The 15,207-nt window shown below is 48.7% G+C and overlaps 1 protein-coding gene across 3 annotated transcripts in view; it reads right to left on the bottom strand.

Annotated features, from left to right (window-relative positions):
* Positions 1–13,442, bottom strand: part of IP6K1 (inositol hexakisphosphate kinase 1) — a 103,418-nt gene extending 89,976 nt beyond the window's left edge. For all 3 annotated transcript variants that reach the window (XM_090023044.1, XM_090023045.1, XM_090023046.1), the window contains exons 1-2: positions 13,257–13,442; positions 10,930–10,979 (exon numbers count right to left, since the gene is read on the bottom strand). The gene's annotated coding sequence lies outside the window, so the exon portion shown is untranslated. The remainder of the gene's footprint in view (positions 1–10,929; positions 10,980–13,256) is intronic.
* Positions 13,443–15,207: the final 1,765 nt, after the last annotated feature.

Below are 15,207 nucleotides of genomic sequence, written 5' to 3'. Positions count from 1 at the left end.
GGTGGCTACAGCTTCCCCCCCACACACCTTGAACACAGCCTGGGGCAGCCTCTGCCACGAAGAACCCAGCACAGCCCCTGGCCTCAGCCCACAGAGGCAGCCTGCCCTCCCGCTGCATAGATCCGGGGGCACATGCCTACCATGCCCTCCTGGGGTGTGCGCAGTAGCAGGAGCCTTTCCCTTGCCCATGCCCCCCAGACAAGCCACAGCTCTGTCCTGCACCCCATTCTGCCCTGGCTGGGCAGCACCTGCCCCAGCCCCACTCCCTCTTACACCACAGGAATGTATTGGTGCCAATATGACACCAGACCAATGTACTGGTGCACCTCTAGTGACGACTGCCCCTCCAATGGGGGAACCAAGCAGGGGGTCATTCAGGGGCAGCAGGGATCTGCATGGCCAGAAGCACAGACAATGGCTAGGGAACCCCATGCTGCCAGCTCGGGCTGAAGCACAGTGAGGAAGCATGGCTCTGGTTGAATCATGCTGCAGGCAGCTGGAAGAGGGCGAGGGGCTCCAGGTGGTCTCAGTTCTGCCCATGGTGACTCCCATTCATGCAGGTAGTAGCAAAGCAAGTCTGACCCAGGCGCAGACTGGAAGGAGAGGGAGGAGGAGAAAGAGGGGATGCTAGTGGCCCCCCCATCCCAGGCTGGAGCTCCCATGCCGTGCCAGGATGCCTAGCCACACCCCACCACCCTCCCAAGACAGCATCTCCCAGCCACATTCGGCCAACCATGCCCCTGAGAGCACAGGCACCAGCCCACAGTGGCCTAGCCATGCAGCTCCCCATCACCGCCAAAAAGACACCCCCACACATCCCTTCCCCCACTGGAGTCCTGTGAGTCATGGTGGGGGAAGCTGTAAGCCCCATCCAGCAGGGCAGGAGGAAGGGCAGGGGTCTACTGAGTCAGGAGTAGAGCTGGGAGTGGCAGGGGACTGCACGTCAGGAGTGTGAGGCACCAACAAAACAGGGAAGGCTGTGGCTTGGGAGTGAGGGCCAACAGCAGTGGCAGAGGCAGGACACCAGCAGGGCCATATCAGAACTGCTCAGTGCCACAAAGCTGCCAGAGGGGGCAGGGAAAAACAGCTGCAACTCGACCCATGTTCTGGTGAGCAAAAGGGAGCAGGGGGAGCTCTGATTTTCCATGCTAAAAAAACCCAAAAATCAAATGCCAAAATACATAGGTAGTTAGAATTTATTTTATTATAATGACTGAGGCACTGGTAGACTTCCAAATTGCTTTAAAATTTTCTGTCTATCAATCAATAAAATATTGTATTCAACTGATTATATACATCAGTATTCTAACTAGATTATATTATTCTAATATAATAAAGGGCTTAGTCCATCTGTGTCTCAGTCCATAATGCTCTTGGAGCACTCCAACCAGTTACTGAACCAATCAATTAGAGTGCTCCAGGAGCATTCCAGACAGGAGGCAGTAGCACAGCCGAGCACCACCATGATGGTGGGGACCAAGCAGAGTGCCGCCATGACAGCAGGGACCAAGCTGGGGGGCAAAGAACGTGCTCGCCCCCCTTCCACCCAGCCCTGCTCCTCAGAGGTGTTGGTGGCATGGGGTGCTGGTAGAGGGGGAAATCGAGGGGACTGCGAGACAAGCTTCCCTGCCCTCCTGGGAGGCAGCAGTGGCACAGCAGGGGGAGTGGGAGTTAGGGTTATGGTTAACAAACTTTCCCCCTCCCTCCCCCATCATTTTCAATGTGCAATTTGCCTATATAGGAGAGAGACATCTCTATATCTATATATCTATCTATCAGTTGAACACAATATTTTATTGATACATTTACTATTTTAGATGCATGAGGGGCGTTTCTTTTTAATATCACAGAAAAACACGGATTTTGGGGGTTTTAATAAGAGAATTTGGGATATTTTTAAATCACACTATTTGGGATCTTTAAACAGAGAAAGCCAGGATCCCTGCTCATCACCTTCAGGAGCACCTCCACCAGAGGGTTGGCAACAGACACAGTTTTTACACTATTATATTTATGCCAGTTTGGGTTGCATTTTTTAGATGCAGAAATTACACAAGTATAAGCTGTAGCATGGCTGCAGCTATACTATACAATGGTGTAGTTATACTGGTATCACTTATTCTTTTTGTCTTATAGCAGGAACAAACACAATCAAGCCTCCCAGGCTGGATCCAGACCACAAAGAGCCTTGCAGGCTGGATCCAGACCCAGCAGCAGTGACATAGTGAAGCTTCCTGCTTCACATTCCAGTCACACGAACAGTGCAAAGAAGATGCTAGCACCTTGCTCCGTACTTGAGCCACAGCCACTATCTCAGTACCTTTGACTAGGTTCCTACTCTTTCCTGAGAGCACAAGCCTAGTTTCAATACAACTAAGCAATTCGAGCATTTGACAGGATTCCTAGGGAGATTTCTGTATTTTCCTCAGGTCCTTCTTTCTTTGCACTGCTCACCAAGGACCATTAGCATTTACTGAACGGGGTTGTTTGTTTGTTTGTTTGGACAGACTAATTTTCAGAGACTGTGAGAAACCATGAACACAAGCAGCTGTCCTTAGGCTGCTCACATTATATACAAGCCAGTGAATACAGAGAAACAGTTCTATTGAGCTGTTATGCAGACTGTATTAGAAGTTAGGGGTTGCGTGGGCACTAAGACACAGTTAACAGTCCAGAGCTCACAAGTTTGAGGCCACAGCAGAAGCACTTCCAGCACAGCCCTGTCAGATTCCAACAAATCTGTGAATTCTGCAAATACCTTGTCACAAAGACAAGAAAAAGGAAGGGTAAAATCCAAATTTTGCCCAAAAGCCAGGCTAATTGCTTGGCAGGTTTCCACTGTCGGCTATTCACCTCCTCCCCAGACTGTTCCGCCAGGTGCAGTAGTCTGGGAGCTGACCTTGCCTGTGAAGACCGAGATTAAAAAAAAGGCATTGAGTACTTCAACCTTTTCCTCACCATCTGTCACTAGCTTGATTCCCCCATTCACTAAGGAACCCATACTGTCCCTCATCATCCTCTTGTCAGTGGCATACTTGTAGAAACCCTTCTTGTTGCCCTTCATGTTCTTTGCTTAGCTGCAACTCCAACTGCACTTTGGCCTTCCTAATTTCATCCTTCAATTTCTGAGCAATACTCTTATACTCCCTCGCCTTCTCCCCGAGTCATCTGTCCAAATTTCCACTTTATTTCTAAGCTTTCTTTTTGTGTTTTAGTTCACTAAAGAGTTTCCTGCTAAGCCAAGCTGGTCACTTGCCATAACTACAACTGTTGCAGTGTGCTGAGATGGCCCTGAGAAAGGTCTCTTTCAAGCACAACCAGCTCTCATGGACTCCTTTTCTGTCTCCAACTGGCCTCGCAGGGAATCCTGTCCATCAGTTTCCCAAGTCAAGGTCTGTTTTTATGGTCCAGGGTTCTTACTCTGCTGCTCTCCTTCCTTCCTTCCCTCAGGATCCTAAATTCAATCATCCCATAGTGACTGCTGCCCAAGGTGCCATCCACTTCTACAATCCCCACTTATTCCCTTCGTGAAAAGCAGGGGCTGTGCTCTTGACCTAGTCGGCTTCTTCAACACTTGCACCAGGCAGTTGTCCCCAACACTCTCCAAACCTTCCTGAATTGCCTGTGCACTACTGTATTGCCCTCCCAGAAAATGTCAGGGTGACTGAAGTCCGCCATGAGAACTAGGGCCTGTGATCAGGAAGTTTCTTCAAGCTGTTTGAAGAAAGCCTTATCCACCTCATCCTCCTGGTTTGATGGTTTATAGCAGACATCCACTACAACATCACTCTTGTTGCTCTCCTCTCTGATCCCAACTCATAGATGTTCAACAGGCCTCTCCACTTCCATACTGGAGTTCTGAGCAATCACACAACTCTTTTACACATAGAGCAACTCCTCTTCCTCTTCTCCCCTGCTTGTCCTCCTGAATAGTTTGTACCTATCCATGACAGTACTACAGTCATGTGAGCTATCCCACCAAGTCTCTGTTACACAGATCACATCATAGTTCCATGACTGCAAGGACTTCCAATTTTTCCTGATCATTACCTAGGTTCCATGCATTTGTGTAGACACCTTTGGTAACTAGTCAACTACCCTGCTGTTTCAGGAAGTATGACAAGGCCTCCCCTGTTGCCCCCTCAGTCTGCTTCTTCCAGGTCACCCACTTGCTCACTTACCTCAGGGTTTTGGTTTCCATCCCCTAGCAAATCTAGTTTAAAGCCCTCCTCGCTAGGTTAGCAAGTCTGTCTGTGAAGATGCTCTTCCCTCTCTTCACCAGGTGAATCCCAACTCTTCCTAGCATCTTTCTTCTTCGAAGTACATCCAGTGGTCAAAGAAGACAAAGCCTTGCTGACAAGGCCATCTATGCAGCCATGCATTGATCTGCAGGATGGGTCCGCTCCTACCCAGGCCCTTCCCCTTGACCAGAAAGACAGAGAACACCACCTGAGCCCGTCTCCTCCACCTTTGCACCCGGAATCAGAGTCTCTGCTAAAAACTCTGGCATTAAAAGTTGATTTTCTTCTATAGAAGAATGAGGGGAGAAGCTATTAATTTTTTAGGTAAACCTTTAAAAATATGGAATAATACATAATGTATTAGGGGCTTGACCCTGCCAAGGGTGCATGGTCAATACAGCAAGGGTGTACATGGTAGCCGTGTTAGTCTGAGACAAAAAGGCATACAAAAAACTAGAACTCTTGGTAAAGAGTTATCATTTTGATAAAAGGTATAATTTTTGGAACCAAGAGTTTTTGTATGGTCTACCCTACTGGATGCAAAAGATCAAAGTCATCACAGGTGTTGGAACCTGGCGTCCACCTCCAACAGACATCATACCATGTGTACTTCTCAATCAGGATTATCCACAGAGCCCATGTAGATGGTATCAAATACTTGTTTTAGTCTCTCTACCTGAGATCCAGCTAGCACAGTTCTCACGTTAGGAAATGAATAATTATGCACCCTTAACGGAAGCTTGTTTTCTAGCTCTTAGTAAAATGATCATCTGCTCAGTAATTACTAAGCCTCTGCTACTGGACATTTCTGGGTACTTCCACAGGTGCCACCTTTTTTTTTTTCTTTTTTTTGCCAGTGGGTGCTTGCAGGGATAAAAAAACCCAACAGCACTTTAAGTCAGCGTGTTCCCACACCAAGTCCTGCACATGCCCAGAAGCAGCAGTGCATGAATTCAAACCAGCTCTTCAGCATCTGTCTAGAAAAGACCTTTTAGTTCGAATGAAACATACGCAACCATTGATCCTTTGGATTATGGTGTACATGTAAGAGATCTGGTCAGATGCCTGACCAATCCATTTGTGGCTGACAAGCCCAATTCAAGAGCAACACAGCTTGTTACACAAGTTTCACAGATACATATGCTGTCTGAGTTGGGAGTCCAAATTTACAGCATGCTTGCTACTTTCTCATTTTACTTCCATCCTTTGGATCAAAGCCACTTCATGTTGAGCTGCAACCAGTGCCAGATGCTCCCTCCAGATCAGATGGGATTCTACATGCTCCTGCTAGCTTTGTATCATGAATGGTGCATTCCCCCAGTGGCTGGGGGGGGCCCAGCTGCATCGGTGGCAGTGGGCAACACGGCAGATGCCACCAGCACTGTTGGCAGCAGCAGGGGGGTGGGGGGAGGTGGCAAGCGCTGATCACGGATCAGTGACCACACACAGGCGCTGCCGGCAGCAGCGGTGGTGGCTAGGGCAATCAGGAACTGCCTGCAGGCACCGCCAAGTGTCAGCAGCACCTTTTTCCAAGGGGTGCACGGCCACGCACAGGGGGTGCAAGTGTACCCATGTACCCCCTATGTGTCACCCCTGCTTTGTATGTTGTTGTTGTACAACTTCATGTCATTTTTTTGAACATTGTGGTACCACGGAAGAGGGCAAGCCTGCTTTCCAGAGCCATCTCAAATATCACTATACAAAATATTCTTGGGAATACGGTCTTCTTCCATTGCCCTGACATGGCCAATTCATCGCAACCTCATCTTGATAGTGGTTTTTAAGTGCGTCAGTCCTGTACGCTCCAGTACCTTTGTTTGGTATTCTGTCTCCCCACTCTATTTTCTGGATCTTACAGACATCTCATGTGGAAGCTGTTCATCTCCTGATGTGCCTAGCATAAGCAATCCCCATTTCTGAACCACAAAGCAGGGATGGGATGATAGCACACAAGTCAAATGAAGCAACTTTATGAAAAATGCTTCTCAGAAGGCAATGAATTTGAAGATGATGATGCTGATGTCTGAGCCATCTGGATCAACTGGTTAGTAAACTATTTTTTGAACATTCTTATCAATTGCTCACCATATATTGCAATGCTAGTAAATGATAAATTTATGACAATATTAGCTGTTGATTGGGTTATTTAAGAATTTCAAAATGTTTATGGTTCAACATAACAATGGAAGTGCTAGTCTGTGGGAGCATTTGTCAATTACACATTTTTAATATTACCCCTGCACTTTTGAAGTGAGTTTTATTGCTTGGTGTGAGCAGACATACAAGCCCTACGCAAAAATATCCTGTGCAGAATAACATTTTAACAGAAATTTAGAAAAATTTAAAAATAAAAATGTAATTTTTTCCAGCTGTTTTATATTGATAAAGAAAAGGCTTTAAATAGAAGACGATTTATTAAATATTTTCCCTATAGAACTGGGTTTGGAAAAATTATGCCAATTAAACACTGGTTAGAAAACACCTGCTGTACGAAGGATCTCTCTTTTCTTTTATAAATCTCATTTATTTTTAAGTAAAGCATGAGAAATACACAGTTTGAGTAACTTTTTAACCATTGTTTCAGGGTCCAACTTAGTGTAAGAAATTATTCATGTCCATCATCTGCACTGTCTGCAACTTCAAAACTATCTACTAGTATCACAGCAATACTGCAACTAAACATACCTCAGACAGTGAATTATCTGTATCCAGAAAAGAGACTTTCCTTGTTATCAAGTAAAACTATGGAGGAGTTCATAATCAGGACTAGCAAATTATTAGAAGTGTACCAATATATCGGATCAGCGCTAATAAAAGGAAAATTAACATTACTGGCTATTGGCACTTTCTGGCTAGTATAGTCAATAGAGTCACCAATAAATGCCACGTGCATGTGCATAGCTGCAGCATGCATGCGGTGAGAAATGCATCCCGGCAGTTTAGAGAACAGTGCCCTGCTAGTAAGTCGGTGGGTGATGGGGGGCGGGAAACAGGGGTGCAGGGAGGTGCTGATCAAGGCTCCCATAGTGAGGGAGGGAGAGGGGCTGCTCAGCCAGGGGAGCAAATGCCATCCTGGAGCTGGGAGCAGAACACAGCCATGAGCAGCTGTTCCAGAGGGGGGCAGGGCTCTCCACTGCTGCACACACCCCCAGGAGAAGCATGAGGGTCATGTGCCCCCCCAGATTTGTGCATGGGGTGAGAGTGGGCTGTCCACTGTGGGCTCGGGATCAGAGGCTATGCAAACCTCTTCCCAGCGGGGGCTGGGCCAGGGCTGGGAGTGGAGCAGGCTCTGATGCACAGGGCAGGCAGCAGTGCTGGGAAGGGTAGAGATACAGGGGTTTATGGGGAGTTTTGGAGTGGCTATAGCCCCCAAGCCTTCCTGTAGCACTGCCCCTGCTTGGGGCACTCTGCTCTGCTGCCTTTCCCTCAGCAGTCCCAGCCCTGCACTGGCCACGAGGCCCATGCCTGCCCCACAGTGGGGAGCTCCTGAGGGAAGTGCAGAGTGCCCAGAGCAGGGGTGGCACTACAGGGGCTCTTGGGGAGCTATAGCCACCCAAAAATTCTCTGTAGACCCCGTAGCCACCCCTCCCAGCACCACTGCTGCCTGCCCAGCACAGCAGAGCCCACCCCACTCACAGATCCAAGCCATCCCCTCCCTTCCTTCCCCCGCATTGGGAAGAAGCTGGTACAGCCTCTGGCCCCAAGCCCGCAGTGGGCAGCCTGACCTCATCCCACATACAAGTCTGGTGGGGCACATGCCTCCTCCAAGGGTTTGTACAGCAGCGGGGAGCCGCTCCCCCCACCCTACCCTCCTTAACAAGCTGCCTGCAGCTCCGTCTCACTCCCAGCCCCAGAGTCCAATTCAACACCCTGGCTGGGCAGCACCTGCCCCTGCCCCACTCCCTCCCTCATTGTGGAGGTCTTAATCTGCACCCCCATGCCCTTTCTCTACTCCCTCCCCCCCCACCAAAAAAAAAAAAAAACCTTACTAGCAAGGCACTGCTCTCTCCAAGCTGCCAGGCTACATTCCTGTAAATTGGCTATCAGATCAGTTATCAGATGATATGGATACTTAATAACCGGCTATCGGTATCAACAAGAAAATCTTTATTGGTTCACCCTTACAAATTACAGCAGGACAACCATGGGTGACTGCTGTCTCCTGAGACTGGGGGGGCAGTTTATGGGCAGCAGCGTTGGTGGCAGGGTAGCAAACGGCAACTGTCCGCAGAACCCGCCATCAGCCAAATCTCAGTGGGGAGGGAATGCAGGTGCCCCCCTGGCCAGTCGCCTATGAGAATAACACAGATGAGAAGATTACTGCGTTCATTTATACAACAGTCTCACTTTTGCCTTGTTCAGAACAAACACTGCACTGGCATGTTTCAGTCATTACATGTAGGTTCCACTCCACCCAGCAGAACAGATATTGCTGGAAGGCTTCTAGATATATAGTGTCTGAGAAGGAAATGGAACAGCATGTAAAAGACATCGAAGGAAAAGTGTTAATCTGAGTCTTAATGGATTTCATAGATTTAATAGATTTCTAGGGTCAGAAGGGACCTGGTAAACCATTGGGTCTGACCCCCTGCTCCGGGCAGGAAAGAACGCTGGGGTTAAGTAACCCCAGCCAGATGCCTGTCTAATCTCTTCTTGAACACCTCCAAGGTAGGGGAAAGTACCACCACCCTTGGAAGCCCATTTCATATTTTGGCAACCCTTACTGTAAAGAACTTCTTCCTTACGTTGGATGGAGCAATGTAAACAATGCTTAAGTAATAAGTGCTTTGATGACAACAGAAAACTGTAGGGGTGCACCAACGGCGATTTTGGGGGCTGATACGGATAGCCGATATTAAGGTGGCCTATTGACTGATACCGATCCGTGCAGCTGGTAAGTCTGTTGTGGTGGGAGGGGAGAGGGAGGGAAGAGCCAGGGCTGCACCAAGTGGACAGTGACAGCACTGGAAGTGGGGCTACAGCAAAATCTGAGGTGGTTGTAGCCCCCTTGTAGCCTCCCTCCCAGCACCACCACTGCCTGTCCCGAGCCCAGCCGCCACCGAGAAGAGTCTGGGGCAGCCCTGGCTCCAGCCCAGAGCAGGCAGATCGGGGGCATATGCCCCCCCCATGCCCTCCGAGGGTGCACACAGTGGTGAAAGGCAGCCCCTCCCCACCTCTCCCGAGCCACGGCTTCATCCCACACCCACCCCACTCCATCTGGGTAGCACCTGCCTCTGCCCCCTCCCTCCCACCCACATCACAGGGGGCATTGATCTGCCCCCCACCAGCCCCTTCCCCCCCGCTTCTACCACAACAGACTTGCCCGTGAGTGCACGCAGTCACAGTCGCAGCACAGCACGCAGGTAGTGAGGAGCAGAGCCTAGCAGCACGCAGCTGGTATTTAATCGGCCAAATCATTGGCCACTTCAGGCCAATTTCCGATACAGCCAATTTTCTTTATATTGGTACCAATCCGATATTGGATCGATGTATCGATGCACCTCTAGAAAACAGGGTTGTTCATCTCACAGAAACAACTGATAAATCAGGAAGTGCCCATACTGCAGTATGTTTAAAAGAAATAGCAGTAAAAGCTGCAACTGAGCAAAAATTCAAGTGTCACATGCGTACCTTTGTCACAGATAACTCTGCAAACAGCAAAAATGACAAAAAAATTAAAAGATAATGTAGCAAACTTGAAACTTATAACATATGGGTGCAGTACTCATTTGTTGCATCTTTCAGCCAAATCTGTAAGTACTCCAGGAATAAAGGAAAATGCTGAAATTGCAAAAAATTTCAGTAACAACCCTTCAACTTCACTGAAGACAGCTGGGGTATCCAAGCTAATTCTCCTAAAAGATATACAATAGAATTCATTGGTTAACTGGTTTTGAGCTATTTATTAAGAACTGGCCTATTCTGATGACCATTTGCAAGGAAAATTGTGACAAAATTAACAGATGCATCACAGCTAAAGTAGTAAATATTGGACTGAAAAGAAATGCAAATACACTAAAACCTATTTCAGTAGCCTTGAACAAACTACAGAAAGATTGCTGCTGTACTGTGGATGCTGCTGACATGTGGAAAGAACTTCAAGAAGCAGTAAAGCATGAAATACTCAACAACAAAGTTAAAATGCAGGCAGTAGAGAAATGGATGGACCAACCACTTATTCCGTCTAATTTTCTTGTCAAAATTCTTAACACAAAGAACCAAGGTAGATGCCTAACTCCCAAGAAGGAAAATGCTAAAACATGGGCATCTACTAATCACCCATCGATCATGCCAATAATAATCAACTTCAGGGCTAGAAGTAAACCACTGAAGCATTACACACTTGCTGAGGATGTTTTAAAGGAACTCACACCACTTGAACTGCTGAAAGTCACTAGCAAAGCACCTAGAACCAGAGTTTGTCAAAACGCTAAAACAAGCTTTTACCAGAGTCTACAGGTGCAGAAAAAATATTTTATTCCTTTGAACTAGTTCACTCCAAGTGAAGAAACTGATTCTCAGCTGAAAAGCCAAAAAGCTTGTTTTTCTCTTCCAGTCTATGAATAAAAAGGGGAGGAGGATGAGATTTGAGTTCTAAAAACTTAAAAAAAGATAAAAATAAAAACTTTCAGAACAGCCTAGAGTCTCATATTTTTTATGAAACAGAATTAGAAAAGTAGGAACTTACGCTCAAATAGCTTTCACCTTGGCATTTCAGAAAATTTTCCCCAGGATGACCTGAAAAAAAAATGGTTTAATTTACTAACGACCATTCACACTTCTAATAGTATAACAGTTAATACTAGTGTTTACTAAATTAGTCAGTTGTAAACATGCATGTTTTGATTTTTAAAAAAAAGTTTATGTATCCAAAATATTAAAGTTTTGTGTTTTGTTTATTATAGTTGAAGTACTGGTTTGTGCACTTAGTTACATTCAAGTTGCCATCTTAATGCAGCTTGATAGGAATATGCACAAAAAGTTAATCATCTAGTGAATAAGAAATACATTTTTCACTATTTTATAGAGAACTAAATGCAAGATTTCTAACAATCCAAATAGGTTACACTATATATTCTTATTCCTTTTATACACACATATATACATATATATTATATATGCACCCAGCTTGTGTACCTAGGACTCATATACTAAATCTACTATACAAACTGTATTTAGTTGTAAAAATTAATGTGTTTTAGTTTTTACATCAACCAATGAAAATAGCCCTTTCTTTTAAAAAAAAGAAAAATATTCAGTGGGAAAGTTGATAAAAATCAATTATTTAAATTGATCATTGGGCAGCTGTTGGCTTCCTAATTTAAATTATGATTCAAATAGACTTAATTTAAATCGATTCACTCTGCAAAAAATACAAGTGAACATTTGCTGGCAAATAGATGCTCTTTCTAAAGAGGAAAACTCCTCGTTCACTTCCAGGAACTATCTCCTTCCTCTTCCTGTCACAACTGCATCCTGGTCACTTGTCACTCTATCACCACATACAGAAGAGATGCATGCCATCGCCACAGAGGGAAGGTGTAGATAAGCAAAGTAGGTTGCTGATGGCAGCAAAGCAAGAGTTACTGGTACATCAGGAAAGGAACAGCCCACCCTATTCAGAAGATGATCCTTCTGGCATTTGTTTTTCTCTGCCCCTGTGACCTTAAACTTTCCTGACTCAGTGAGTGACCACGTTAACCATGAGATCTCTCAAGTGGCAAAAAGGTTATGGATCCCCAGTAAGGGAGATGAGGGGCATTTCTCATACTGCCCCAAAGCCACTACTATCTTTAAACAGGAAGTGCAAGCTAAGATGAGAAGAGGAAACCACAACCAGTGAAGCAAACTTTACACACTTTAACTGACTGCAGCTCATCAAGAGGGCTATAAACAGCTGTGATAAAACACAAACAAAGAGAGCCACAGTTTGAATATACTGAGGAGGCAAGGATGGGGAGGAGAACTCATTGCCTCATAGCATATTCAGAAACCTAGAGGAAGAGTAGATAATTCAATTGTGAGCCATGTCATATCCATGGGAAACCTGGGTTGAGTTCTCTCGAAACAAATCACATTTAAGTAGAGGTGCACCCAGAGCTGACCCAAGCAAGGTGTAGGGCCTGGGGCAAATCAGCCCATGCAGGCCCCGTCCCATGAGTCCCAGACCAAAGAAGGGGGGGGGAGGCAAGCAGCTGAACACCGAGCCACCACACTGCTGCTGCCCTGCCCTACTCCGCTGCCCAAAGCACAGGGCCTGGGGCACTTCGGTCCCACATCCTATAAATATCAAGGGATGTCAACCTGGCTCATTTCATCAGCAATAAAATTTCCTTTGGAGAGAAGATTTTATCAAAGCCAACCTGGACTCATTTGCTAGAGCACATCCATGAGGGAGGCTACAGAACTAGCTCTCCCAGCCACCTTCCATCTCCTGTTCTTGCCATCAGCACCACCAATATTTGTGCTGAGCCCTTTCACTGGCCCTCACTGCAGCAGGACAGCACAAGGAACCATAACTCCCGGGCTCCCGGCCCAGCCGAGGCAGAAAGCAATGGCACAGCCTGCAAAGCAGGCCCTTCTGTCCCCGCACCTGACTCAAGACAGACAGCAAGCCGGAAGCAGCACGGCACACAAGGCCCCATCCTTCCCTGCCTGGATACTCTTGTAAGAGAAGCACGACAACCCCTTCCCAGGGCAGGAGTCGAACAGATCCCGGCTGCCAGTTCTGGAGCCCCGCGCCCCCGTGGCGACCCGCAGCGGCGACGCGCGCCCTCAGGCTCCGGCCCCCGAACCTGTCACGTCAGCCGGGAGAACAGGCCCTGCCACCTCCCGGAGCCCGGCCCGGCCCGGCTACCACGGGCCCCGGGAAGGAGATGACCCCCCTCCCCACAACCGCGACGGGCTGCAGCACGAGCGTGGCCGGAGCCCGAGCCCCAGGAGCCCCCAGGCATCCCCGCCGGCCCCTGCGGGGGACTCCTCGCGGCGTCGCTGCGCCTGCCCCTAGCCGCTCACCAGCAGCCCCGGCCGAGGGCCGCGCGCCTCTCCCCCGAGGGGGTCAGATCCGCCGCCCCGCGCTCTCCCTGCCCGGCCGGGGCAGAGTTGACGCTGCGACCCCCCGGCTCCGGCTCCGGCTCCGGCGGCCCCAGCCACCCGCTCTGCACCGTCCGAATCAACAACAAGATGGCGGCACCCGAGAAGGCGGAGACTCAACCGCCTGCCGTCATAGCAACCACGCCGGCCAAAGCCCGCCTCCCCGCAAGTAGCAGCACACCCAACGCGAACCCCGCCCGCCTAGCGCACAATCTGAGCTCTGATAGGCTCTGACAGCTGTCATTCAGCGACAGGACAGCCTCGGCCCCCGCCCCTGGAATTTTGACACACTCTGCTTACACACGATGCGCGAAAACACCCGTAAGCTGCGACTGCCCATTGGCCACCGCCACCAGGAGCCGGCCAATCATGGCACAACGTGGGAGCCCGGGAGACGTGACCGCGTAGTTTGCCGGTGAGTCTGCAGTGAGGCAGGGCGGGGCGAGGACGGACCCGGCAGAGCGGGGCGGGAATGCACCAGCCTTCGTGAGCGAGAGTCGTGCGGGGAGCTCTGCTCAGGGACCCTTTTTCCACCACCAATTCAGTTCGTCTCCAAGGCGCGTCTCTACCTTGCCTCTCCCCTGAGAGACCTGGTAAGCGAAGTCGCGCCCTCGCCCTTTTCCGAGGTCCTCTCTCCCGACTGTGCCCTGGGGACTGGCGTGAGCCAGCCCCGCTCCAGAGTCCTGCTCTCTGGCCTCTCCACAGAGGCTGTTTGCCTGTTTTCTAATAAAATGTTACCCAAAAAAAATGTTTCTCTGATCCTGCTACAAGGACTGGAGTGAACCAGACCCTCCCCCGGGATCTGCCCTGCAGTGCTGCTGCGGTCTGGCCATACCACTTGACTGAACCACTCCTCTGGAAGAACAGACACCAAAGTACCTGGCAAATGAGCGTCCAAGATTAAGTCTGGCCTAAGAGCTTTAAAGTGGAGAATGAAGCCAGAAGGTTCTGTGAGACTTGCATCATTTATAAAAACATAAGAAGTGTCATATTGGGTCAGAGCGATGGTCCATCTAGCCCAGTATCCAGTCTCCAGCAGTGCCTACCTCAAGTGCGCCAGGTTGCAGCCCCTCTTCCACCTCTTCCAGAATCTCCTGCTGAGGCTCTGGCTGCACTACTCCCTGCACCTTTTTTGTTATGTACTCCCCATCTGTGGCCCCACCAAGCCGCAGGACCTCCTGATCAACCACCTCCAGGCTCTGGCCAAGCTGGCCATCTATAAGATCAGGAAGGAGGCTCTAGCTGGGGAGAACCCAGGTGAATGTGGGGCTGTCTTCAGGTTATTCCATTCACATCTTCAAGCAGAGTTTCTTTGTTTGGTGTCTATGGGCTCCCTTGACACATTCAGGGAGCAGTGGGTGCTGGTCAGTGTGTGCTGCTTGGTGTCCCCTTCCAGATCACTTTTTATTAACCTATGTCATCAGTACCTTGTACATTTCAGGACATCAAATCTAGCAAGCACTTTTCACAAGGGTTTGCAATTGGTGGAATCAAAGGCCTGAGGGAAGTCAATGAAGGCTATATACAGGTCCTGGTACTGTTCCTGACACTTTTCTTGGACCTGGTGGACAAAAAAAATCATGTCAGTTTTCCCACAGGAGGGTCTAAAACAGGGGCAGGCAAAGTCTGGCCTGTTCAAACTCCATTTCCCAGCAGCCCCTGTCTGCATTGCTGCAGCCAGTTTCTGTGGAGACCCCAGGAGTGGCAGAGCTGTGACAGCAGGGGGGCCAGGGTTTCCATGGAGACTGGCCCAAGCAGCACTGGCAGCAGGGGAACTGCTCCAGGGCCAGGATCCTGAGAAAGTGACAGCACGGTGCAGAGCTGGGGCACAGTTGCAATCTGCTGCCTACTGCAGGGGCTTGCAGGCAATGGA

Source organism: Crocodylus siamensis, chromosome 11, assembly GCF_052110815.1.
Source record: "Crocodylus siamensis isolate JL-2025a chromosome 11, ASM5211081v1, whole genome shotgun sequence".
In the NCBI taxonomy this organism is placed as follows: Eukaryota; Metazoa; Chordata; order Crocodylia; family Crocodylidae; genus Crocodylus; species Crocodylus siamensis.
The sequence above is the reverse complement of the archived record's forward strand: the minus strand, read 5'-3'. Positions and strand labels throughout refer to the sequence as shown.